Genomic DNA, 24,369 nt, shown 5'->3' with positions numbered 1-24,369 from the left:
CTCAGGCTTTGTATGTCCCTGGGAACTCAGGAATTTTAGGCACAACCAGTTGGACCAGGGAGTATGGCCTGAGCTGTGGCCATCCAGATGTGGTCTGGTCCAAAGGAGGCCAGCTCAGCCCCAACATGCCTTGGTGTAAAACTCCAACCGGTGTGTTCCGTAGTGGTAGGTGTCCCCCCACATATATACACAGGATAGGAAGAACATACGTGCACGAAAATGGGATTTTTTTGTCATTATACCATGGGTTGGCTCACAAAGGGGTCAGGCTGTCTCCACAACCATGCTGAGCAGATCATTCCAGTTCTCCAAAGGGCTCAATATATCCATTCCGCCTCTGAAAACCCCAGTAAACCTGTGGCTGATGAGTGGGGCTACCTCACTTCCTATCCCATCATTACACTGAATCCCTACCCCTAGGATGATCCATATCTGATTCTTCCTTGAAATCTCAATGACTCAGTTACAATTGCTTTTCCTGACCTGTTAGTGGTGTCCGGACTGGCTTATACTGGCTTGTAAGAGCCAATTAGATTGTTAGATTTTTGGGAATTTGATAAGGTGGTTATTATGCAGAACCATTATTAAACATTGAATTACATACATTTGTAATTGAATAAATTACATTAAAAGCAAAAGTAATAAACACTCAAATTTCATTTCTACGCAATTATTTTGTACATTTTACTCTTATCTATGCCTTCGAGGCTATTTATATCATATTTATATTTTCTCTATATCATGATGTGCTATGGCATCGGTCTCTTCCCAACTTCACGTTCAGTGACTTCATGTTGGTAGCCTGAAATCAGGCACGGTGGGAGTATTTACACCTCAGAAATCAGCAAATGCTACAAATCATGGCTTTCCCCCTTGAGAGCTGGTTGCTAAACATTTCCCAGCACACCACTGCCCAGAGGCACTGGAAGAGAGTGGGCTTCCTAAAGGCGCATTATCAGAGAACACATAAGCCATGCTCAGTTCCACTGGCAAGGCAGCATGGCCCGCAGGCTGGAAGCTGTTCTGTATTTGTCACCCATTTATTAATACAATTTGCTCACAGCAAAGGTTTCCCGGCCTGTTTCTAAGAGGCAGATACACATGATTTGCCCACAGGACTGTTATCATTACTGCATTCCTGTTTGGCTCTTTACAATTTAATTAACACGGAGCAGCCAGGATACATCTTCTCTCTATCTCCTTGCTTGCCGGAGGCACTGTCTAAGCAGAAACTAGAGAAGTCTTCGGCGCTTGGGCCACTTGCTGCTAAGTGCAGATGGCATGTGGACACAATTCCACACTTTCTCTCCCCACCTACGGAGAAGACAGTGCCGAGACCCCTCCTCTGCCTTGCCAGCTGTGAACTGGAGGGATGCCAGGCATTCCACCTGCAGGCCCCCTCTCCCAGGAGGGGTAGGCTGGAATTACTCATGATGTCATGGAGAATATTAATTAACTGGTCTACTGCAATCTCCCATACCCACACCTGGGCTGCTGGAGTGGGTGGGATTAGCAAAGAGCCCAGCAGCCTTGACATAAGATCCTGGTTATCACTGCAGACCAATATGTTCCCCTGAGCAATGAACAGGGAAGCCCCACAATGCTGCTGTGTGTCCAGTCACCCCTGAGCTGGCTGATGAGGGCCAAGGAAGGGCACAGACACAGCTTAGAGTGAGGAGTGGGGAATGGCAAGAGTTGTGCAAAGATCTTTCAGATGCAGTGGGAAGCAATAATTTGCTTTTATTTCTGAAGTAAACCCACAGAATCCAAGTGACCTTGAGGCTTGGGAGTACTTTTTGCAAACAGAGTCTGCAGCAGAAAAGTCCTGGACCTAGAAGGAGGGGGCTCAGTGTGCAGAGGGGATGGGCTTGGAGGCCAGCAATGAGGTTCACATCCCAGCTTTGTCCTCACCATCTCTGTCAGGCTCAACTTCATCATCTCAGTCAGGGACAAGAATAATAATACTCGCCACATACAGTTGTTATGTGGATTAAAAACAGAATGTAAAAGGCTTAGCAGTGGGCTGGGTGCCTTGTCAGCACTTACTAAATAGTGGGGCCAGGGGCAGGGATGGGGGAAGGACATGTCACACTAGATTCTTTTGTACTGGTTGCATTTTTTAGATTATGTTTATATTACCTATTTTTTTAAGTTAAAAAAAATAATGCAACATAAGCAAAGTTGTCACGGATTGGAAAAAGGATGAGCAAGGTCCCTGTAATATGGGGTAGCAATAGCATCAACATCACTGGGTGTATGTGAAGAAGGCTCAGCCCAGTGCCTGGCACGTGGTTGTAGCCATGTAAATTTGCCTGTCCTCATTAGTGAAAAGCCCATGACTGAGATTCTGCATATAGCCTGCTCTTCTAGCCTTATATCTGCCTTCCTCGTAGGCAGTATTGCGGGGATTTCCGGGGGGGAGGGGGGGAACAGTCCTCATCAGGGGAACCTCTGCAACTGGTCTTGGCAGGAACCTCAGGGCTCATTGTGGAGTCTGAGCCTCCTCAGCAGGATGGCTGAAGTCCCTGGGGTCACCAGTTTCTGGAAGGTGGTCACAGGCAGGTTCCCGAGGTGCTGCTGGCTTGTCCTAACTCTAGTTATCTGCAGGCATGGATGTAGGATTTAGGAAGACAGGGGAGCTCTGAGATCTTTTTATTTGGCGGGAATGAGAGATCTGGCAGGAAAGTTAGGAGGCATGGACTAAGTATGGGAGGGAAGGTTTGAGTAGTTGAAAAGCTTTCCATTGCAAATTACAGCAAAACCCACCACAATCTCTTTGAGGTAACTAAGAAATCCAGGGACATGTGGGTTTTAGGCTCAATTGGATCCAGGGATTCAAACAGTGTTACCATTTCTCAGTTCTGTTCTCCTTATTGGCTTCCTTCTCAGAGAGAATGACTTCCCAGGGCTCTAGGTCTGTACCTTGGCAGGTTCAAAAGTCCAGTGAGGAATGAGAGGCCACTTCTCTGTCAGCCGCCATGGAAATCCCATATCTCTTTGACTTGATTAGATCCCAAGCCCATTGCTGAACCAATTATCCCAGCCAGCAGAATTTCATCAGAGGTTAATCGAACTCTATGCAGAACACATGGGCTGCAATGGGAGAGAGGCGTGTCCACCACAGGGAAATTGGGGCACCATCAACAAGAGGATAGAGAGGTGGAAACACCACAGTATCCACTGCACAGGGCAGTCCAGAAAGCCCAAAACCAGTAGTTTTGCCTTGGCTTCTGGCTTCAGGGTTGTTTGTAGGCCATGTAAGTACCACCTTCCTCCACCCTGCCAAGGCAGCTAGGAAGCTCACCCTCCTGTCTCACGAATAGCCTCACTATTCCCCCCAATGTATCGGTGGGGGCGTGGGTCCAGCTCTCTGAAGGACACATGGAGATGACAGAGCTGCAGAGGGCTGGGACTGCATGGTGGTCCTAGAAGGCTGGACCCCTCTCAGGCATTGTGACTCCCCTCCTCAACCAAGATTCCTATACCCATACTAGACAGAGAAGCAGATGAGCCTCTACCTTCCATGCACCATGCTGGCTTGGTTCTGAGTAGCAGCAGTGATCCGTGGTGACCAAAGGCTAGAAGGCCCTCGCCAAATGTTGCAGACCAGATATGACTAGATATGACCAGAACCTTCAAATGGCTCAGTGGAGGGAGAGGGATCCTGAGAGGAAGCTTTCAGGATAGCTGAGATTGAATTTACCATATTTCTCACCATCTTTGTCAGGGGGAAGTTGGAGTTAGATTTCATTTGATTGATTGAGCAAAACAAAGTCACATGATGTTTACTTCGGCACATTTGAACGGAATAAAAATCAAATCTACTTGACCAGTATTTATAGAGCATCTCCATTATGTACAAGGCTGGATCGGCTTTTACACAATGGATCCTATTTAAGGGTCTTTAGAGACGGGGGTGCCATCTCTTTTGTGAATATTTTCCTTTGTTTCTCAGCCCTCCTAAAAGGGGAGTCACTCTGAGCTACTAACTGAAATCTTCCCCTTTTCTCTTAGCCTATCCTCACTGGGGATGAAGATCAATTCTTCACTTTTATTCATCCTGTTTATATTCCTCTGTCCCTCTCTTCTAGGCTACAGATGCCAAACCCTGTTATGGGTTGAACTGTGTTCCTCACATTATACCTTCCCACTGAAAAAAAGATACGTAGTAGTTAGTCCTCATCCCCAGTACCTTAGAAAGTGGCCTTCTTTGGAGATAGCATCTTTACAGAGGGAAAAAGTCAAAATGAGGTCCTAATCCAATATGACCGATGTCTTTATAAGAAGGGAAATTTGCTGCGTGCATAGGGGACACCATGCGAAAAGATAGGGTGAAGATGGCCAACTCTTCCCTCACAATCTTCAGAAGGGACCAACCCTATCGATGCCTGGGTCTTGGCCTTCTAGACTCCAGAACTGTGAGATAATGAATGTTTATTAAGTACTTTATAGGGGATCCCTGGGTGGCTCAGTGGTTTGGCACCTGCCTTTGGCCCAGGGAGCGATCCTGGAGTCCCAGGATCGAGTCCCACGTTGGGCTCCCGGCATGGAGCCTGCTTCTCCCTCTGCCTGTGTCTCTGCCTCCTGCTCTCTCTGAAGTAAATCACGAATAAATAAATAAATCTTTAAAAAAAAAGTACTTTATAGTGCGTTGGTGTGTAGTACTACACTTTATGTTCATAATACTTTTTTTTTTTAATTTTTATTTATTTATGATAGTCACACAGAGAGAGAGAGAGAGAGGCAGAGACACAGGCAGAGGGAGAAGCAGGCTCCATGCACCAGGAGCCCAACGTGGGATTCGATCCCAGGTATCCAGGATCGCGCCCTGGGCCAAAGGCAGGCGCCAAACCGCTGGGCCACCCAGGGATCCCTGTTCATAATACTTTGTAAGGGCAGCACTAGCAGACTGATGCAGATTCCCACATCCTTTAAAATCTTTACTCAAAGGAAGAGCACCTTTCTTATTCTGGTCTCTGTTGGTTGTAAGAGATGAAACCTAACTCAAATTAGCATAAACAGAAAGGGAATTGAGTGATGCCTGTAATTGAAAACCTCAGATTCCTCCCAGGGTGTCCAACTTAAGCCATGGTTGGATCAAGTGGTGCTATTCCAGCTGTCTCTCTTTATGGCCCTAGGATGGGCTTTTCCATGATGGCTGCTGGCAGCTCAAGCCTCGTATATGATGAACTTAGTAATGACAGTGGAAAATCCTGGCAGAAAAATCCTGATCCAGGGGAGAGAAGTTGATTGGCCCTGCTTGGGCCAGGTGCTCATGGTGGGACATTCTGTTAGCTTCATGTTAAGTGTGTTCTCTCAAAAAAAGAAGTTCTGTTACCTGATGAAGGGGATGATTTGCTGGCCAAGGAAAACCAGCACTTGTCCCACTGAAGTGCTTCTCGATGGTTGCTCTAGCTAACCACGTGGGTCCTGAACACAGGTGGCCTAGGTGCAAACCTTGGAGCCACCTATTACCAGCTAGACAAAGTTCCTTGGCCTTAAACCGAAATGAGAGCAGTAGCTACCTAGGAGAATATGGGAAACATTGACCATGTGCATCTATGTAGAGCGCTCAACAGCGCTTGGCACACCGAAAGCTTTCCTAATGCCTGTGTTCTCCTCTCCAGTTTCTCTAGTATGTCTTGACTGTGGGGCCGTGTGTTAGTGTGAATTCTCCCAGAAATAGATGCCAAGATGAGATTAAACATGCAGGGATTTCATTAGGGGAAACATTTGTGGGAGAAAATGGGAAGGGAGATGGGGAGCCTGGGGAGCCTTCAGACCATGAGCCAAGCCAGCCTGATCCAGCGAGAAGGACAGAGAGAGGGAAGGAGGGTAGAGTGGCCACCTTTTAGACCTCTGTGTTGCAGCAGAGACCTCAAGACAAAGTAGACCAGGAGTCCCCAGGGCCTCTCTGGCACGGGCTTGCGTTGGTGTGCTGGCCACACTGAGTGGAGGCCCGATTGGGAGGCATGGGGCTTATCCTCACAACCCCTAGGCCTTGAGTTCCTTGCGGGCCCTGCCTCCTCCCCTGCTGTAACTCTGGGACCTGCACAAATACTCATCAGTGTGACTGGCAAGCAGGTGCGCATTGTAGCCATGCTGTGGTGGCCAGCAGAGTTTTTAGGCTGGTTTCCTTACAGGGACGAGTGCTCCAAAGTATTCTTCTCAATGTCCTTTCTTTGTAGAAATTAATGAACCGGCTACATGTGAGCTTGGCCAGCTGTTCCACACTTTTTCTTTGAGCAGAAACTTCTTTCATGTGGAAACTGCCCCAAATGCCTTTCCAGCTTTGTCCCCCATTCTCCCCAAACCCCCGCCCTGCCACCATCTAGGAATCAGTCCCCTGCTATTGCTCCCTTGCCAATAATACCACCAAAGTTACAAGTGAAAATCAAAGAACATTTTTAATGAAAAAAGCCCTTTACATCCCTTTTTCTGCAAATCCACTGCAATAATTTTGAGACTGTTAGTGACATTTAAACCCTTCTAGATATTCTGATGCTAGAGGGAGGCTGTTCTTGCAACACAGTCAAATAGTAAAGTCTCTTTACATTTTACCTGTGACCTTTCCTTTCATACAATGTCAACAATATATAAAACAAACGTTTGAAGTTTCCAAGACAGGTTTTGGTGTGTGGGTAACCAGCGTTCTTGCCATTATTCACATTCATTATTCAGTAAGTGTCTTTGGAGTACCTTTTTTATAATGTTAATTTGCATATGCATGTCTCTTTTGTACTTCATGCTGTCCAAGCATGGTTCACACTTTTTTTTTAAATACATATCCTTTCACATTATGATAATATTAATAGGGATTTCTTAAATTAAGCATCCTGACTTCCTTGGTGAAGCATGGAATGGGTGGCAGGCATGTGTAAAACTAGTCCAGAACAAAGCAAGGTTCGTTCCTGCATGGATGAGTGACAGATGCCCCTTGGCAGTCTTGTTTGGAACCCACATCTAAGCATTTCTAAGCATTTACCAGTGCCACAATTTTTGTCTCTCTTATCTTGTTTCATCCTCACAGCATCCCTGCAAACTTGTCATTCCCGTTTTACAGATGAGGAAAGTGAGGCTCAGAGAGATGGGTTGATTTGTCTATTGTCCTTGGGTTAGTAAGTGGCAGGGCAGGGTCCTGGTCTCAGCACTGTCTGATGCTGAAAACTGAGGCTGTCTCTCCTTCACTGTTCTACATTTCACAGCCGACGTGGTGTCTGTGAGACATGAAGAGTCCACCCAAACCAGAATGGGAGAGAGCACACAGAGGCATTTGCTTTTATCTTTTTTTTTTTTTTTTAAGATTTTATTTATTTATTCATGAGAGACACAGAGAGAGAAAGAGGCAGAGACACAGGCAGAGGGAGAAACAAGCTCCATGCAGGGAGCCCAATGCAGGACTTGATCCCGGGACTCCAGGATCACGCCCTGGGCTGAAGGCAGGCGCTAAACCTCTGAGCCACCCAGGCATCCCAAGGCTTTTAACAACTCTCCTTGGGGCACCCGGGTGGCTCCGTCAGTTAAGCAACCAACCCTTGATTTCCACTCAGGTCTTTATCTCAGGGTCATCGAACCCTACATGGGCTCTGCACTCAGTGGGGAGCCTACTTGAGATTCTCTCCCTCTCCCTCTGCTCCTCCTCCCTGCTCACCTCTCAAAATAAATAAATAAATAAATCTTAAAAAAAGTCCTCCTCATCCCAGATGATCCCCATCTACAGCTGGTATTGGGGGGAATGGCTATTCTCAGGCATGCAAACCCAACTCCATGGGCAGCACTTGGTTGGAGCGGGGAGATTTAGTTTGAAACAGTTAAAGTTTCCTCAAATGGATTTGGCTACTTGTTGTGCACTTAGGGAGGGAGAGGAAATAAAGATGTTGATGCTTAAAAGGAGATTGGGTAAGTTTGGGCTAGAGAAACAAGCAAGATGTGCTTTCTGCCAGGAAGAGAAGGTTAATAGACATTATTTGTTTTATTCCCCAAATCCACCCATCCTTTCAGTAAGGGCACACTGATAGTGTCTGGGGGAGCTGGCCCTCCCTCCCTCACTCTGCTGAAGACATAGTGACCCAGCCCTGCCAGTCAGGACATGATATGCCCCAGCTCAGTGATTGGTTCAGGATGGACACAAGATCCAAGCCAACCAGCCAGGTCCCATCACCCCATCTGGAGACTTTTGCTTGGATTTCAAAAAGGATGTACTTTTCCTTTTTCCCCCTGAGATTTGGATCTGTAAGAGCTTGGAGCTGTTGGGAGGCAACTTGGTTTCATAAGGGAAGAGCTTATCTGAGAATGGAGTCAACGTGGAGAAGACATGGCTGAGAGATAGAGGAAGACCAAGTCCTGCATGTTTGAGCTTTGGACCAGTTGAAACTAGGCTTATAAACTTCATAGTTATGGGAGACAATAATCTCCCTTTGTGCTTAATATGGTTTGGATTGCTTTTTTTTTTTTTTTGTCACTTACATCTGAAAAGAATTCCAACTGACCCAGGATATCAGACATCAGACTCACATAAATCTGAATAAAGGAAATATGCTTTTCTGGTAGCAATTACATCTACTCATTCATTCCATAAATATTTATTGAGCTTCTGCTATGTGCCATTCACTCTCCTACGTGCTGTAGGAGATTCAGGAGCAGCTCTTAAGGGACAGATGGTCTGATTGAAAGAGGATTTGAAGCAGAAGACAAGGGTAAAACAAGGTGGGAAGGGAAGATGCCCCAAGAGATGTAGATCATATGCTAGAGGATCCAGTGGGGGAACACTCACACCAAGGGAAGGCTTCTCTTCTAATCACAGGACCATTTTTTCCTGTTCTGAATCTAGATGTTCAGCTCAGTACCTGGCACAGGATGAGTGCTCAGTAAATCTTCAAAGGATGAATGAATTTGTGGAGGGTGTAACACTAAGAGATAGGACAGCTGAACCCTTGAGTCAGCCTCAAGGCAGAAAAGTTGGAAGTCACAGACCCCTGCCCGTGGTTTGTATTGACTCAATGCTCTGGTGAAAGAGGGGGTGCTTTACTGTTTAAAGAGTAGAGGAGTGAACTCAGTTCTACCTGCATGTTCAACAGCCAACTGGTTTCTATCTTCAGGTTGTATGGGAACCTCCTAGGATTAGTCTTTGTCCTTGGGTTTCTTGACACATAGTCTTTTTTAAAGAAACAAATGTCAGTATTGACTCTTTTCTTGATTATAATTTTTCTGTGCCCACAAAATTTTCTTGGAGTACATAAAAATATAAAGAAGAAACAGAGTTGTAGTCCTGTCACTAAGAAATAACCACTACTAACACACACACACAGATGGAACTGTACTGATTTAATTCACTTTCCTGTTGTGTCATATCTTTCCTTGTCAACAAACAGAGCTGTACATTATTGTTTTAATGGCCACTGAGTATTCCATTACAGGGATGAACCAAAACTAATTGAACCAATTTTCTGCTGTCGGACATTTAGGTTGATTCTCGTTGTACACTATTATAAAAACAGCAAGTGAATGAATATCCTCATAGCTAAAATACTGTACATTTTAAATCATTTCCTTTGGATAAATTCCTAGAAGTGGAAGTTCTGGGTCAAACGAAATGCATGCTTTTAAAGCTCTGTGACACACACTGCAAGTCTGACTTCTGGTATTTACTCTCAAAAGGGCCTACTCCTCTATATTCTCCCCAATACTTGCTGTTACTATTTTTCCTTCTCTTTTGTGGATCTGAAGGGCAAGAAGGTGTGGCCTTGCCAATAGTGTGGCAGAGGGTCATGCTGGTTCCTCCTGTCCCTTCCCATAAAGCTCCCTGACAAGAAAACATTTCTCCTAGACATGGGTCTGATGAGAAGAACAGGTGCTCCCTATAGGAACCCAGCTCCTAGGTTTGAAGAGGCCAGGAACTTCATCTTTCCAGTCTTAGTTTCCAGGAGAATTACCTCCTTCTTTCATTAGTACCATGACACTCTTCTGAGAGCTTAGGGTGCCAAGTTCCTGACACAGTGTGGAAACAGAGAAGAATAAACGTGCAGGTCCTGGTAGCTGATGGGAAAAAACTGGGAGTTTTCAAGTGACACAGCGACAGCAGGGTCTTTCATCACGCCAGGGTCCAACCTGCTTTAAAGAGATCTAAGCAGATCAGGCATAATTACAGCATGAGTTTTATTAGAACAAAGCCTCGGTAATTCTTGCCCCAATTACTATTTTTCCCTCTTTCTCCCCATGAAAATTTAATGCTACACTCTCAGCAAGGAGGCTTCTTCTTAATTGATGGGCACTCTGTTAACTGACCCATCTCAGGGGACGCCAAATGATAGCTATGAACAGACCCAGTGTGATCAAGCCGCCTTAACCAAGAGGTGTGCTCCTGGGAGTCTGCAGACCGAATCCAGAACCACTATCCCTTGATCATTTGACAACTAATTACTGAAGGCCTGCTTTGAAGCATACCATGAGCTAACTCAGAGTTGGTTCGGGAAGATCATCGTTGTCTGTGTTCTTTTATTTATTTATTTTTTAAAGATTTTATTTATTTATTTGAGAGAGAGAGCATGAGTTGAGGGAGGGGCAGAGAGAGAGAGAGAGAGGGAGGGGGGAAGTAGACTCCCCACTGAGCGATGCAACCTTACACCTGCTGATCCCCGGACCCTGAGATCACCATCTGAGCCAATGTCAGACATTCAACCCACTGAGTGACCTAGGCACCCTGCCCATGTTCTTTTAGAAAAATGTTCCCCAAGTTCCTGAAGCTCGGTCATACTAAAGCCCTATGGTATAGGGAAAAATCCCAGTATTTGGAGCTATGGGGACCTGGGCTCCATTCTTTTTTTTTGGATAGAGTTACTAACACTCATCATTTCTCCTCTTTGAACCTCAGTCTCCTCATTTGTGAAATGGTGATGGTAGTGATCTCAACTTTGCAGAGTTGTGAAGGATTCAGCAAGGTGACCCATGCAATGTATTTAGCATAGACCTTCATGCATAGTAGGCACTCAGTAGATCTTAGCTCTGTTATAATCACCATCTGTAAAATGGAAAGAATGATGCTAATCATAGAGAGCCATTATAAAGGTGAAAGGAAACAAGGCTTGTTAAGTGCCTGGTATCTAGAAAGTTCTCACAAAAAATGGCCTTTTGGGGTTATTTCTCTATGTTAGAAATCTCACTCTTGAGAGGTGAGAGATGCTGGAGGAGCAGGAAGACTGAGGTATAGGGGAGCTATTGAATTTTTGTAACAGAACTTGTAGATGTTGACTTTTAAAAGCAGCTTCCTCTTCTTTTCTTTTTTTAAGATTTTATTTATTTATTCATGAGACACACACACACACACACACACACACACACACACACACACGAGGCAGAGACATGGCAGAGAGAGAAACAGGCTCCATGCAGGGAGCCCGATGTGGGACTCGATCCTGGGACTCCAGGATCACACCCTGAGCCAAAGACAGATGCTTAACCGCTGAGCCACCCAGGGGGTCCCAAAAGTAGCCTTCTCTTCTTGAAGAGTTTCTAGTAAATGTGCGACTAAGAAGAAATAATTGCTTTTTGATAACACGAAATGTCTATAGTTGCTTTTTGAATGATGGTTTAATAGTGGAATTCATGTGGAGAAAAAGAGAGGGAAAAGCTTTTGGAGATGAGAGAAAAATGACTAGTAACCCAACGGCCCAAACAGATGATAATCAGTAAAAGAGTCTTGGTCAGGGTCTTGTTGATGGATTTTCAGTAACTGTCCCTGACCAGCGTTCAGTTTTTAATTAGCAATAATCACGCCTCAGATAAATCCCATTGGCTACGATACTGCCACGGCGCAAAGCTCTGCCCAGCGTTCAGTCGATGTTTCTCCCCCACCTCCATCCTGTGCTGTAATTACCTTCTGTTGATTCCAGATTTGAGACAGGTCTGTTATACCCAGGGCCTTGATTGGTGGCACCTGGGCCACAAGTGAGGTGGCTTTGTTCCTGCTTGAGAAGAAGGGGCTGGAGGCATGAGTTCTGAGCAGGAACTCGGAGCAAAAGGGTACAAGAATCTGTGCCCTTGAACTCTCAGGGAGGCCTTTGGACCAGTCACCAGCAATGGAACAATAACGTAGGTTGTCTTGGTTGGCTATTAAAACGAAGGGTGACTGTTCCAGAAGGCTGAGGAATTAACATAAATAAATTCATATAAGCCTTCAGACAAGTTGCTTATTATGTAGGTTTTTAGGAAGGTCTCCTGGACTCCAAAGTACTTGAAAACAAAACAAAATAAAATGCAACATATGCACAAGTGTCTGGAGAGTACCCGGTGCCAATTTCTCTGAGAAGCCAAAGCTATTGGTGATTTCTGCCACAATAGAGAGATGAGCTTTGATGACTCAAAAATGTGTGTACATCAGCCTTGAACATGGTTTCCAAATGCTTTTCTAGTCCCAGAGGGACCAATTTGGCATTCGGGGCATACATACAACATTTTCTATGTGCCACCTCAAGCTTTGGCATCATAATCAATGGAGGGGAACTTAATGATGAATTAGAACATCCCCTTTGGGAATAAATTACCTGTCTTTTAAAACACAGACTAGAAAGTCCTCCTTGTTTTGCCAGTTCGTTGTGTAAAAGCCACCAGCCTTGCCCAGATTTGAGCCAGTCTAAAGGGAATGGATATTTGTTTAAGAGGCAAGAGTGTCTTTCTTGTTTTTTTGCCTTAGTAATTTACCTGGATGACTTCCTCCTCCTGCTTGGCACTGTAAGGAATTGTTAAATACATTACATGACCAAATGGGAAGAAAGAAGAGGGAAGAATATGGGAAGTTGAGAGAAACCTCATGAATCCATGACCTTTAAGTGAGAAACAGAAAAATGGGAAAAACAGGAACAACATTTAGTTTCAAGGGTGGAAGGAAAGAAGAAAAAAGTGAGATTATCATGCATGAGGATTTATGACAATAGTGTAGAAATAGATGCTGTTTTACTAGAACCTACTATTTTTCACACTGAGCTAGCAAGTCTACCACATGTGGCAAGCTTATTCCCTGTTCTCACAGAGCTTACCCTTTTGGCTCTACACCATTGGGGTAGGTTCCTGTGGCAAAAGTCATATCCATTGCTAGGCTGGGACCTCTCCAACCACACCTGTTGCTTCCCTATCTTTCCCCTTCAGTTATTCTGGAATCTTCCTAGTTCTTCCATCCTGCTAGGCTGTATCTCTCCATCACCTAGACTGCTCTTTGCCTGGCTATCTCCTTTTCAACTCACTGGAGACTCTCCCTTCCCTGGGTAAGCTTCCCTGATCCCAGATTGGGTTTGATTCCCATATTTCCTTGTATTGTTTAATTCATAATTAGTAACTATGGGCCTCAGGTCTGTCTTCCCCACTACTCTGTGTGGATCCATGAAGTCTGGTACAGAGTCTATTTTTTTCTTTAGCACATTGCCCTGGGCTTGGCTTATAATAGAGATTTGATAACCATGGGAAAGCAAAAAGTTTATTCCTTTTTTAAAAAAAGATTTTATTTATTTATTTGAGAGAGAGAGAAAGAGAGAGAAAACAAGCAGGGGGAGTAGCAGAAGGAGAGGGAGAGGGAGAAGCACTCTCTGCTGTGCAGGGAGCCCAACACAGGGCTTGATCCCAGGACCCTGGGACCCTGACCTCAGCAGAAGGCAGGCTCTTCACCAACTGAGCAATCCAGGTGCCCCCAAAAGTTTATTACCTATATCTTAGGAGTTATAAGTCTTAATTGAATTTCATTTTTAACCCTAGATTATCAGTCCTTTTTTTCCTGCTTCAATGACATCTAGGTATTTCTTTATTAGTATATCTAGTTTTTACCCATATCATTCAGGCTAATGAAGGAGAAATGCAGCTAAAGAAATAGGCAAATTTTCTTCTGACATAATAAGCAAGTCTTAAGAGAATGGAAAATTTTCTTCAAGGGGAAAACTGGAGAAGTGGTGAAGATGTTGCTCTAAATCTCAGACTTGGACAGACACTCCATTTTAAACCCTGTAGTATTAATCTATGATTATGGCTTTTCTCATTTCTCACATTTGAGAAGAAAATACACATTGTCATTGTGACTTTAGATTACAATGCTTTATGAGGGCTTTAAGCCCAAGTACACCAAAAAAGAGAAAAATCTGCACCAGAAAATGTAAGCAAGGAAATAGGCTTTCATGATGCTAAACTTTCTGGGGTGTTGACATCAGTATGGGCACATGATTTCTATGTACAGTGCCAGGTGGCACCTTGATTTACTAGCCTGAGGGAAAATTAACCAGTGCCATAGTCTCTACCACAGAGAATCAACAGAATGAAATACAGCCTTCTTTCACATGGCCTTCCAGAAACTGCAACTGCCTGCAAATGGCCTACAAAGGGTGAATGGTTAACCCAGGCACTGACAGGAAATAAGAGTGACTCTTTAAATCAAGCAGTAGCTAAAATTGCTGATAAACCAGTGGAGAATCTCATGGGGCATGAGGAGAGGTTTTGAAGACCCACAGACCAGGATTCCAGACCTAGCTGTATAGCTTACAACAGAGGGGACTCTGGGCAAGTCACTCTTCCCCTGGGCTTCACTTTCCTCTCTGCAAAATGGGTTTAGTAATACCTCCAGGCACAAATGTACTCTGTAGAACACCCAGGGGGACCTGGCCCCAGTAAATGCTCCCAGGGAAACTGGTATGCCTCTTTGTTCCCTCAGCTCCCAGGTGTTGAGGGCCACAGGTCCCTAGTCTGGAGGCTTATGCAGTGAGTCACCAAAAAAGTCCAAGTTGAGCCTTCCAGTTGAGTCTCAATTTTAAAGAGAGTCAGCAGGGTTAGAAAACTGTTTTCTTCCACTTTCCAGGTTTGGTTTATTGGGAGCAGAGCCCTCAGAGGATTCCTAGGGCCATTAGGAAGTTCAAATACTGTCTTGAGAACAATGCAAAGACTTCTGTGGGTCAATTTTTCCTCCAACTAAATGCACTTAAGAGAGCATTGAGGGCAGGCATAAAGGAGACTACAATGAGACAAACATTGAAAGCAAAAGGGGGGCAAGTCGTGCATCAGGCTGACCAGCCATTACTTTAAACAACAAAAACATTTTTAAGTCAGATAGATCACCAGCTCTCTGCCCGCTGGTGCCTGGCAGCTCAGAGGAGAAGCGTGTTTCTATGGCCCAGGAGTCAGGGTGTCCATGCCCGTGGCTGCAAGTCCACAGAGGCCACAGGAGCCCCAGGACTTGGGAGTACGGTTGGGGGGTGACCCTATACTGCCTCCAGATGCCCCTTTGGGTAGACCCTGGAGGCTGGGCGCTCAGCTTGCTCTCTGGCACAACAACCTGCCACTAATTGGCTTGCTGTTTTCTTTATTTCTTTACTAATGGCTTTTTTTCCCCCATGCCCTCTAGGACAGGACGCCACCCAGCTCTCTCCACTGCTCCCACCTGGGTCCCAAGACGTGGTTCCTGAACACCGACATCCTGTCCAGAGAAATGCCAATGCGTTCAAACACATGGCCAGGCAGCCACCAGGTAAGCCCGCTGCAGGCCTGGCAGGTCCAGAGATGGGAGATGCTGAGCACCCTTGAGGGCAGCAGTGAGTCCCCCAAACCCACCCTCCACGGCACCCCACCCCTGGCCCACCCCTGCCCCTCATCCTGGGTCCCTGGTTCCCTGCAACAGATGTGTGTGTGTGTGAACTCTCTAGCAGTTCTAGGTCATTTGGAAGTACTACGCCTGTTTTTATTAAATGAAGGAAGCAGAACAGTTAACATTCCATACGGTGCAAAGAAAGGGCAGCAAGGCGACTGCAGCCAGCCTTGGACTATTCATGTGTTCTCTGACTGACTGAACACATTCTCCTTGAGCACCTTCTGTGCGCCAGGCTCCATTGTGACTTGCATGTGTCTCACGCAGCCCTCCTCATACACATCCCGGGTGCGTGCATCACCCTCTGGAGTCAGAATGAAGAGGCAAGGGCTCAGGAACTAACTCCTGGTTTCCCCAGCGACCATTCCTCAGACATTTACCTTGGGAAATTTTCTTCCCTCACTCCCAGCAGGTCAGGGGTGACCTCATTCCCCTTCCGATGATTCCATTGACCCAAGTCTATGAATACATCCCGTGAGGATTGGAGTAGGGAAGAAGTGTGACTGGCATGGGCCAAGGAGCGCCAGGACCAAGGCAATGGCCCTTCTGTTGGAGGAGAGAAGTTTTCTTTGGCCCACCTGGGAGAGGGAATGAGATATTGTGTTTAGGGGCTGAGGGAGGTGAGGAGAAAGCTAGCCCAGGGTGACAGACTCAGGGTTGAATAATTTATTTAAAGCTTTTCACTTTTTTAAAATGGAAAGAAATTTTATATCCTTATCATAAACAATAAAAATAAATGACTATATTAAGAATAAAACCATATAGTTAAATTCTAATTTGGTCCTGCTGTTAACTACAGTTGTTCAGCCTAAGGCTCCTTTCCCTTTCTTTCTTTGTTTCTTTCTTTCTTTGTTTCTTTCTTTCTTTCTTTCTTTCTTTCTTTCTTTTTTATTTCTTCATTTGAGAGAGAGAGTGTGTGCAAATAGGGACAGGAGCAGAGGGAGAGGGACAAGCAGACTCCCCACTGAACACCGCCTGACTTGGGGCTCCATCCCATGACCCTGAGATGAAATCAAGAGTTGGTGGCTTCAGCAACTAAGCCATTCAGGTGCCCCTTATTGTCTCTTTCTGAAAATCAGATTCTAACAAGTTATTAGAGATATGTCAAAGGCTATGCCCAAATGAGGCTTGTTCTTGGAATAATATGAAGGACTAAAAGATAATCCACTTAGTGATACATCCATCTTCCACCAAAATCTTCTCAAAGGTCGCCCTTGGTATGGGTCCCACACCAGAGGCAAAGTACCTGTACTTGGTAGAGATGATATACATTAAGAGATACATTAGGGGCACCTGTGGCTTAGTTGGTTAAGAGTCTGCCTTCAGCTTGGGTCATGACATGGAAAATTCTAGAAAGATCATCTTATGAAAGGTCTATTGCTGATAGGATTTCCCTATCTCTGGCCATTTGGAATGGCCACCCAAGACCACACCCTACAGCTTATAAAAAAAAAAAAAAAAACACCTTTTTTTTTCATTTATTGTGTATTGAATGCCTACTAGATGCAAGGCAGAGCTATAGCCCTATTGTTAATGTTTTTTCTAAGTAAGTAGTTTAGCCCCTTAGTCATAGATTCTTTTTCTGTATGTTATTAATAATAGACTAGCAGCCTATGCTAAACATAGGTTACCACAACTCTAACTCCCCATCCCCTAGTAAAATCTAGTAGGCCTATTGGACTGGTGAGAAATGGATACAATTTTATGGTAGAAGAGACAAAGAGGTGGCACTTTCTTCATGTATCTCTCATGACCTCCACTATGGCCTCCTTCCCCACCAGCTCCTGGTACTGACTGCCTAGACAATTGACTGGTTAGCATATATTTTAGCATGGAGGCCATATCATCTGAAATAATTCTGTGTTATCTGCTAGATAGGGTCAAGGAATTTCAATACAAATCAAGACATTTCAATATGAATGTGTCCCTGGGAGAGATGCTCTGCCAGGAATGAATTTATTGGTTAGCATGTTAGTCATATATTGCTGTGTAACAAATCACCCCCAAAATTAGTGGCTTAAAAAATGTTTATCAAGTCATAGTTTCTGCAAATCAGAAATCTGGGCACAGCTCAGATCCAGTCAAGGGCTCCAGTCAAGGAGTTGGCTGAGGCTGTAGTCATCTCAGGGTCCCACGGCAGGAGTACCCACTTCCCAAACTCACTCACCTAGTGGGTAGAAGAATTCAGTTTCCTGTGGACTATGGGACTGAGCCTCATTTCTTTATTGGCTTTTGGATGGAGGATACCCTTAGTTCCTTGCATTTAGATCTTTCCATAGAGTAGCTCAAAACAGCTTGCTTTATCAGAGCAAGTGAGAGACAAGACAAGAGAAGTATCAAGAAGATGGAAGTTATGGTCTTTTGTGAGTCTCAGAAGTGACATTCCCTTTCTCTTGCCACATTCTGTGCCTTAGAAGCAAGTCCTGAGGTCCAGCCCATATCCAAGGGGAGGGGATTATGGAAGAGTAAGAATACCAGAAGGCAGAGATCACTGGAGACAACATAAGAAGGCTGCCTATCACATTTAGTTCATTTGTTCCATCTAGAGCTCTCCGGGCACTGGGCATTCTTTTCAACTCATAACTTGAACTAGTTTATCTCCATAACTCAGGTCTAAACTTCGTGTTCCATGGGAAATTTTTAAGGATTAGAAATTTGGATTAGAATTATCACTACTCTCCTATTTTATAAATTCTCACCCTATTTGAGGAAAATCTCATTAGTTTTTATTTCCACGTATATAAAAATACTCTTCCTTATTGAAAACAAAAAATGTGGGAAGCCTGGGTGGCTCAGCAGTTGAGCGCCTGCCTTCAGCCCAGGGTGTGATCTCGGAGGCCCAGAATTGAGTCCCACATCGGGCTCCCTGCATGGAGCCTGCTTCTCCCTCTGCCTGTGTCTCTGCCTCTCTCTGTGTGTCTCTCATGAATAAATAAATAAAATCTTCAAAAACAAAACAAAACAAAACAAAAAATGTTTCTCTGATTCACTCTGTGAAGCTAAGACATTTACTGAAGGAATAAAAAACACAACTCCATACATGAAAACTGAATGAGAAATCTGTTTAAATAAATAAGATGGTGTTGGTTGATTCACCTAACTAAATTATGGTTATTTCATTAACTCTTCAATTGAATTCCAAGTCCCCATTCTATTTGCTGAGGTAAATTTGTTTAACATGAAGCCTTGACATTCTTTAAAATAATTATGCTTCTAAATGAAAGTTTAATTTTTAATCATTTGCTTTGCTAAAATAGAAGCAAATGAGAGGATAATACGACAATTTAAAGGATTTGCAATAGATCCCCTAGAGCTGGAAGAGACATGAATTTTTCCTGAATGCTGCTGACTAGTGGAGGAATTTTAAATATGGTACTAGAAGTACTTCCTCCCAATGTTTGCTTCTTTGATGGGAATAAAACTGGGGGGAATAGAAACCAACAGGGGTGAGGCAGGGCAATGCCCTCTGATGAATCGCTGATCTTAATGGGGACTGCCATCTCCCATCCAGAAGCCCTCTCCTTATAAATTCAGGTACCATAGTGCAGGTCCCAGGATGAAAAAGAGCCCATTCCCAGCAAAACAGAATGAAAACAAATTTCACCTCAGAATGGAAGAAGTAGATGTTACTATGTATTTGCAAATGAAATCTATACAATAGGAGACACAGATTAGTTTGTTTCAACTTTTGACTAAAAGGCATGATTTTTGGTTTGTTTGCTTTTTAAATCACTTTCCAGCTTCGAACGCATCATCTGCCCAATTCAGGCTAGGAATGTGAATTTTTGTGAGAGATGTTTTTAAGTAGAATTATCAAATGGTCAATGAAAAAGAAAGCTTCTCTTAATTAATAACTAAATGATGGGTCTCCTTAAGGAGGATTGACTCCCTCTTCACTGTCATACAATCTTGCAGATAATCACATTTTTTCTCTCTCTCCAGAAATTGTGAATCATATGGATTCTCTTTACTTCCTCACATTCCTGATTGCATTACATGGCAGAGGATAGGATTTTCAATACGACACATGCTTATTTCCTTTAAGTAAAAGGAAAAAAGTCATAGAGGGTAAATGTACTTGTGATTCTGTTTTGTTTGAGATTTCGAAGGATTGAGCTCAGGGGTGAGGGGGTCATTTTGCAATGGCCCTGACTTGTAATTTGTGTTTTGTTTGTTTGATTAATTGTCTCTGGTCCTTTTAAAACCAGTGAGGGTGCAGTGACATTCATGGTAGTCAGAGTCTTTTCGAGTTCATATATGGATTTTTTTAAAAGCTTACTATCGTTATTATTTATTGCACAAAAACTTTACAGTACTGTTAATATAAATCACAATGAAAAAAATTCATTCATCATCCTACTCAAATTTTTTCATTTTTCAAGTTCCCCCCCAAATCTTGGTTATGCCCAGTATTTTTCACATAGTTGCAATAGAAGGATAGGTACAGTTTTGCATTTTACTTTTAAACATAAGGTATCGGGCAGCCCCGGTGGCGCAGCAGTTTAGCGCTGCCTGCAGCTTAGGGCCTGATCCTGGAGACCTAGGATCGAGTCCCACATCAGGCTCCTGCATGGAGCCTGCTTCTCCCTCCTCCAGTGTCTCTGCCTCTCTCTCTCTCTTTGTCTATCATAAATAAATAAATAAATCTTAAAAAAATAAAATAAAATAAACGTAAGGTATCATACACATTTTTCAGTACTTCATTTTGCTCTTCATGATTAAAATGCTAATATCTGGATAGTATTCCTTTGAATGGTGAGACCATAATAGAACTAATCATTTTTCAACTATGAATATTTAGATGAAATATATCTCAGTATATAAATATTGCTACACAGTGTATTTTTATTGCATAATTTAGAAAAGTTCTTTTGGATTATTTCCTTGGTATAAAGTCCCCAAAGTCAAAGGATATGAATATTTTTATCCTTTTTAGAATAGTGCAATTTTGTATCCTTAATGATTTGTATTCATTTGCACTGCAATTTTTGACCATATCAGTTTTACTAGTTAGCATTGGGAATTCTCATTTAAATTTTTTTCTTCTTGAATGGCTGAAAAGTGGGTGCCTTTTGATGTCATCATATCATTCTTTGTCAATAGACTAATGGATATTATTTCCAAGTCTTTACTCTTGCTCTCTGAGGAAAGAATGTGATGACAGTTTTCTCAATTCTTAACTCATCATTTCTTAAACTAATAATTGGAACACAACCCAGGCAAATACTATTTAGATATATTAGCATAATTTAATTTCTCACATCTCTGCACTTTTAGCTGGAACATGAGAAGTAGAAGGAGGCCATAGCTGGGACTAAAGGGGGTTCAGTGTTGCTCTTACCTCAAATAATCACTTGGTGCTCTGTCATTTCCCTGTGTCTTTGCTTGCATTCTCCATTTGCCTGGAAAGTTCTTTCCTTCTGTCTCCATTTTAATGATTGTGGCAGGTGGAATGCGAAAAATGGCTCCCAAGATTCCAGTGCTCTAATCCCCAGAACCTATTGATATGATGAATTATCACTCCCATGACTATGCTTTGTCATATGGCAATTAGCTTTCATAGGTTTATCTAGGTGCATCTGAGCTAATCACATGAGCTCTTTGAAAAGCAGACTTTCCTGGTAGCAGAAGGGGAAGTCATGGATTTGAAGCATGAGGGGAATTTGACACAACAAGACTGGCTTGAAGATGGAGAAGGCCACATGCCAAGGAATATGGACAGCTTTTGGGAGCTGAAGTAATCCCAGTTGACATCCAGCAAAGAAATGGGGACCTCAGACCTACTACTGCAAGGATCTGCATTTGACTAACAACCTAGAGTGTGAAAGCAGATTCTTCTCTAGAACTTCTGGATAAGAGCCCAGCTTGCCCAATCTCACCTTGATTTCAGTGAGACCTTTGTGAAATCCTAAAGGGAAAACTGAGTTGAACTCTAATCTACCAACCTGCGAGATAAATGTGGGTGTTGCTTTAAGCTGCTGAGTTGTGGTAATTTGTTACAGTGATAATAGAAAATGAATCCAGTGACATAGAAAGAGGGTTGTCAAACAGAGTAGAAATAAACTTTAACCAACTTACTGGGCTTGATAGATACCATGTGTAAGAATTGCTTACTAAAGTCCTAGGCAGGCAGCCGAACACTTCTGCTGCTGGCAACCCGAAAATATTCCTGTCCTCTTCTACTGCCGCTGGGTGAGTCATTTGCTCCCAAATCTCCCGACAGGTAATTGTACTGGTTGTTATATGTACATGTTGGTATGTGTTTAACTATTACGTCAATGGGATGTAAGAGTAAACATGTAAGAGGGTCCATTCTTCTACCAAGATAAAATTGATTGACTTGTAATGACTAGATAAATGGTAAGCCCCTAAAAAATGCTATGGAATTAGGTGGGTGAGATCACTGGAAGACCAGAAAAGAACTGGAAAGTTCTAGAAGGTTTCTCTAAATTCTTTGTCCCTGGTAAAGAGTTTAAAACTAGAAATTGTCCCAAATGCTTTGGGAGGATGGCTTATACAAGAATGCTGGTGTAGCACTCCGTCAGCGATGTCACACCCAAAGGAATACACCAGAAGAATGGCGAATGAAGGCACATGACTTTAAATTAAAATAAAGAAAGAAAAAAAAATAAATTAAAATAAAGATTTCAGGCATTGGTTTTTATTATATTTGATGATTCCTCCCTTTGATTGTTTTTGTTGTTGTTTTGGTTTTTTGTGGATTTTTTTTTTTAAGTAGTAGAGCCCAGTGAAGTGCCTGATCTCATGACACTGAGGTCAAGACCAGAGCTGAGATCAAGAGTCAGGTGCTTGACTGACTGAGCCCCCCAGGTGCGCTGATTTTTTTCTTTTTTCCTGATGGACTAGCTAGTACTTCTGATTATGTCATATAAGAGAGTCTCTATTGTAATATTAGGTGTGTATGTGCACACACACACATACATACATGGTAGGTTAAGCAGGTTGCAGGTCAAGTCATGAAGTATGATCACTTCACGTTTCTTGTATGGTGTGTGTGTGTGTGTGTGTGTGTGTGTGTGTGTGTGAGAAATCCATATTCCTAGAAAAAAAAATGGTACTACCAGTGATAGTTATACTTGAGTTATAGAATTATGGGGACTTTGCTTATGTACATTTTTTAATTGCAAACATATTTCCTTTGAAATAGGGCAATAAAAGAAAATCATGATAATGTGGTAGTAACTCCTCATTATCCTTCAAAGTCAGGGTCCCAAAAAATCTCCTCCCTCAAGTTTTTCTGGATCTATATGAAGCTCATTTTTTTTATGCTTCTATAGATCCTTGCTTGTACTTTTCGTTTCACACTTAATAGGTTCTGATATTTAACATGGCCAATTGTACCTTTCCCTCTCATTTGAGAGCAGGGACCATGATTTATGAATATCGTTTTTCCATAATGCCAAGCACAGTTCCCACCATCGAGAGGTACTCATCAATGAGCGAGCGTTCTGGTGTAGTCACAAATACATGAGAAAGTTAAAAACAAAAACAAAAGGACTTTCTTAGTGTCTGCTGGTAAGCAGTTTTAAAATCATGCTCTAGCCCGTGTGATCCAGATCGTGTGTTTTAGCATCTTACATAATCGAAAAGCAAAGGCTACGCACCCAGGCCTTGAGCAGAGCCCAGAAAAGGCAAAATGAGAACAGCTTTGTGAAAAACAAAGGTACACTTGGCACCAGGTGTTCAGGCACCATGCCAGATGTTTGCCAGACTCTGGAAGAATCTACTTGTGGGATGTTCCCTTGACATTCCCCTCCTTTTCTACATCTAGACTACCTGGCGTGCAAGCCCCCTGGGTGTGTAGGAGAGCAATTATGAAGCATTTTCAAGTTTGCTTCTCCTGCGAGAAGACCGGGCTGTGTCCTGATTTTGTTAGTGTGATTGCTGAAAATGGAGTGGTCTATTAACAAGCAGTGGTCACCGCCGCCTGACGGATCTGCTTCTTGCAACATTAGTGTCATGGTGATGGATTAGCAGAATCTCCAAAGTGGAAAGGCATGTTTCTACAGATATTTTGTATAGACATAAATTCACTTGCTAACATTACTCATTTTCCTTTTTATTTTTTATTTCTTATCCTTTAACATGTGCCATGCATCTTTCAGCACACGTGTCACCCTCACTGGAGGGCTCTGATAAGTGACTGTGGGAGCTGGAGGAAACTCGGTGTTGCCTTGTATGCCCACCCGTGTTTACAGAGTTTTCCCTCTTCTGAGCTGCTAGCGGAAGGGGAGGAGAAGAGGAAAATCCCTTAAGGCAGAACCGAACAACCTCATTGAGCTAGGAAAGCTCTGGGAGGGATCTCTTTTTACTAGAATGGCAAGTCTGTTTAGAGATTTGCCTCTGCCATGGAGGGTTCAAGGAAAAGAAGACGCTGGAGTCGAATGGTCAGAGCACAGAGACTTTTTAGGGCAATGAAAATGCTGTCTGTGATATAATAATGGATTTAGGTCACTACTCATTTGCTTAAACGCGTAGAATGTCCAACACCAGGAAAATGGGAACAACACTTATGGTAAGCATTCTTTAATGTATAGAATTGTTAAATCATTGTGTTATATATGCGAAACTGATATAAATTGTGTGTTTACCGTACTCCAGCTTTAAGAAGAGTTGAAATAGAAAAAAAAAAGTGAACCCTAAGGTATACTATGGACTTTGGGTGATTATGGTGTGTCATTATAGGTTCTTTCTTGGCCAAAAATGTACCACTCTGGTGGAGGATCCACATGATGGAG

At 43.3% G+C, this 24,369-nt stretch overlaps 1 protein-coding gene and 1 non-coding gene across 10 annotated transcripts in view; one reads left to right on the top strand and one right to left on the bottom strand.

The window, feature by feature from the left end:
* CACNA2D3 (calcium voltage-gated channel auxiliary subunit alpha2delta 3) overlaps nucleotides 1-24,369 on the top strand; it is a 946,725-nt gene that overhangs the window by 71,403 nt on the left and 850,953 nt on the right. For all 9 annotated transcript variants that reach the window (XM_038566132.1, XM_038566133.1, XM_038566135.1 and 6 more), the window contains one exon: nucleotides 15,371-15,493. The gene's annotated coding sequence lies outside the window, so the exon portion shown is untranslated. Of the gene's footprint in view, nucleotides 1-15,370; nucleotides 15,494-24,369 lie in introns of those variants that run through there.
* Nucleotides 11,673-11,817, bottom strand: LOC119864810. The gene has a single exon (XR_005375294.1). It is a non-coding gene; the product is annotated as a U4 spliceosomal RNA (small nuclear RNA).

This window comes from Canis lupus, chromosome 20, assembly GCF_011100685.1.
Source record: "Canis lupus familiaris isolate Mischka breed German Shepherd chromosome 20, alternate assembly UU_Cfam_GSD_1.0, whole genome shotgun sequence".
In the NCBI taxonomy this organism is placed as follows: Eukaryota; Metazoa; Chordata; class Mammalia; order Carnivora; family Canidae; genus Canis; species Canis lupus.
The sequence above is the reverse complement of the archived record's forward strand: the minus strand, read 5'-3'. Positions and strand labels throughout refer to the sequence as shown.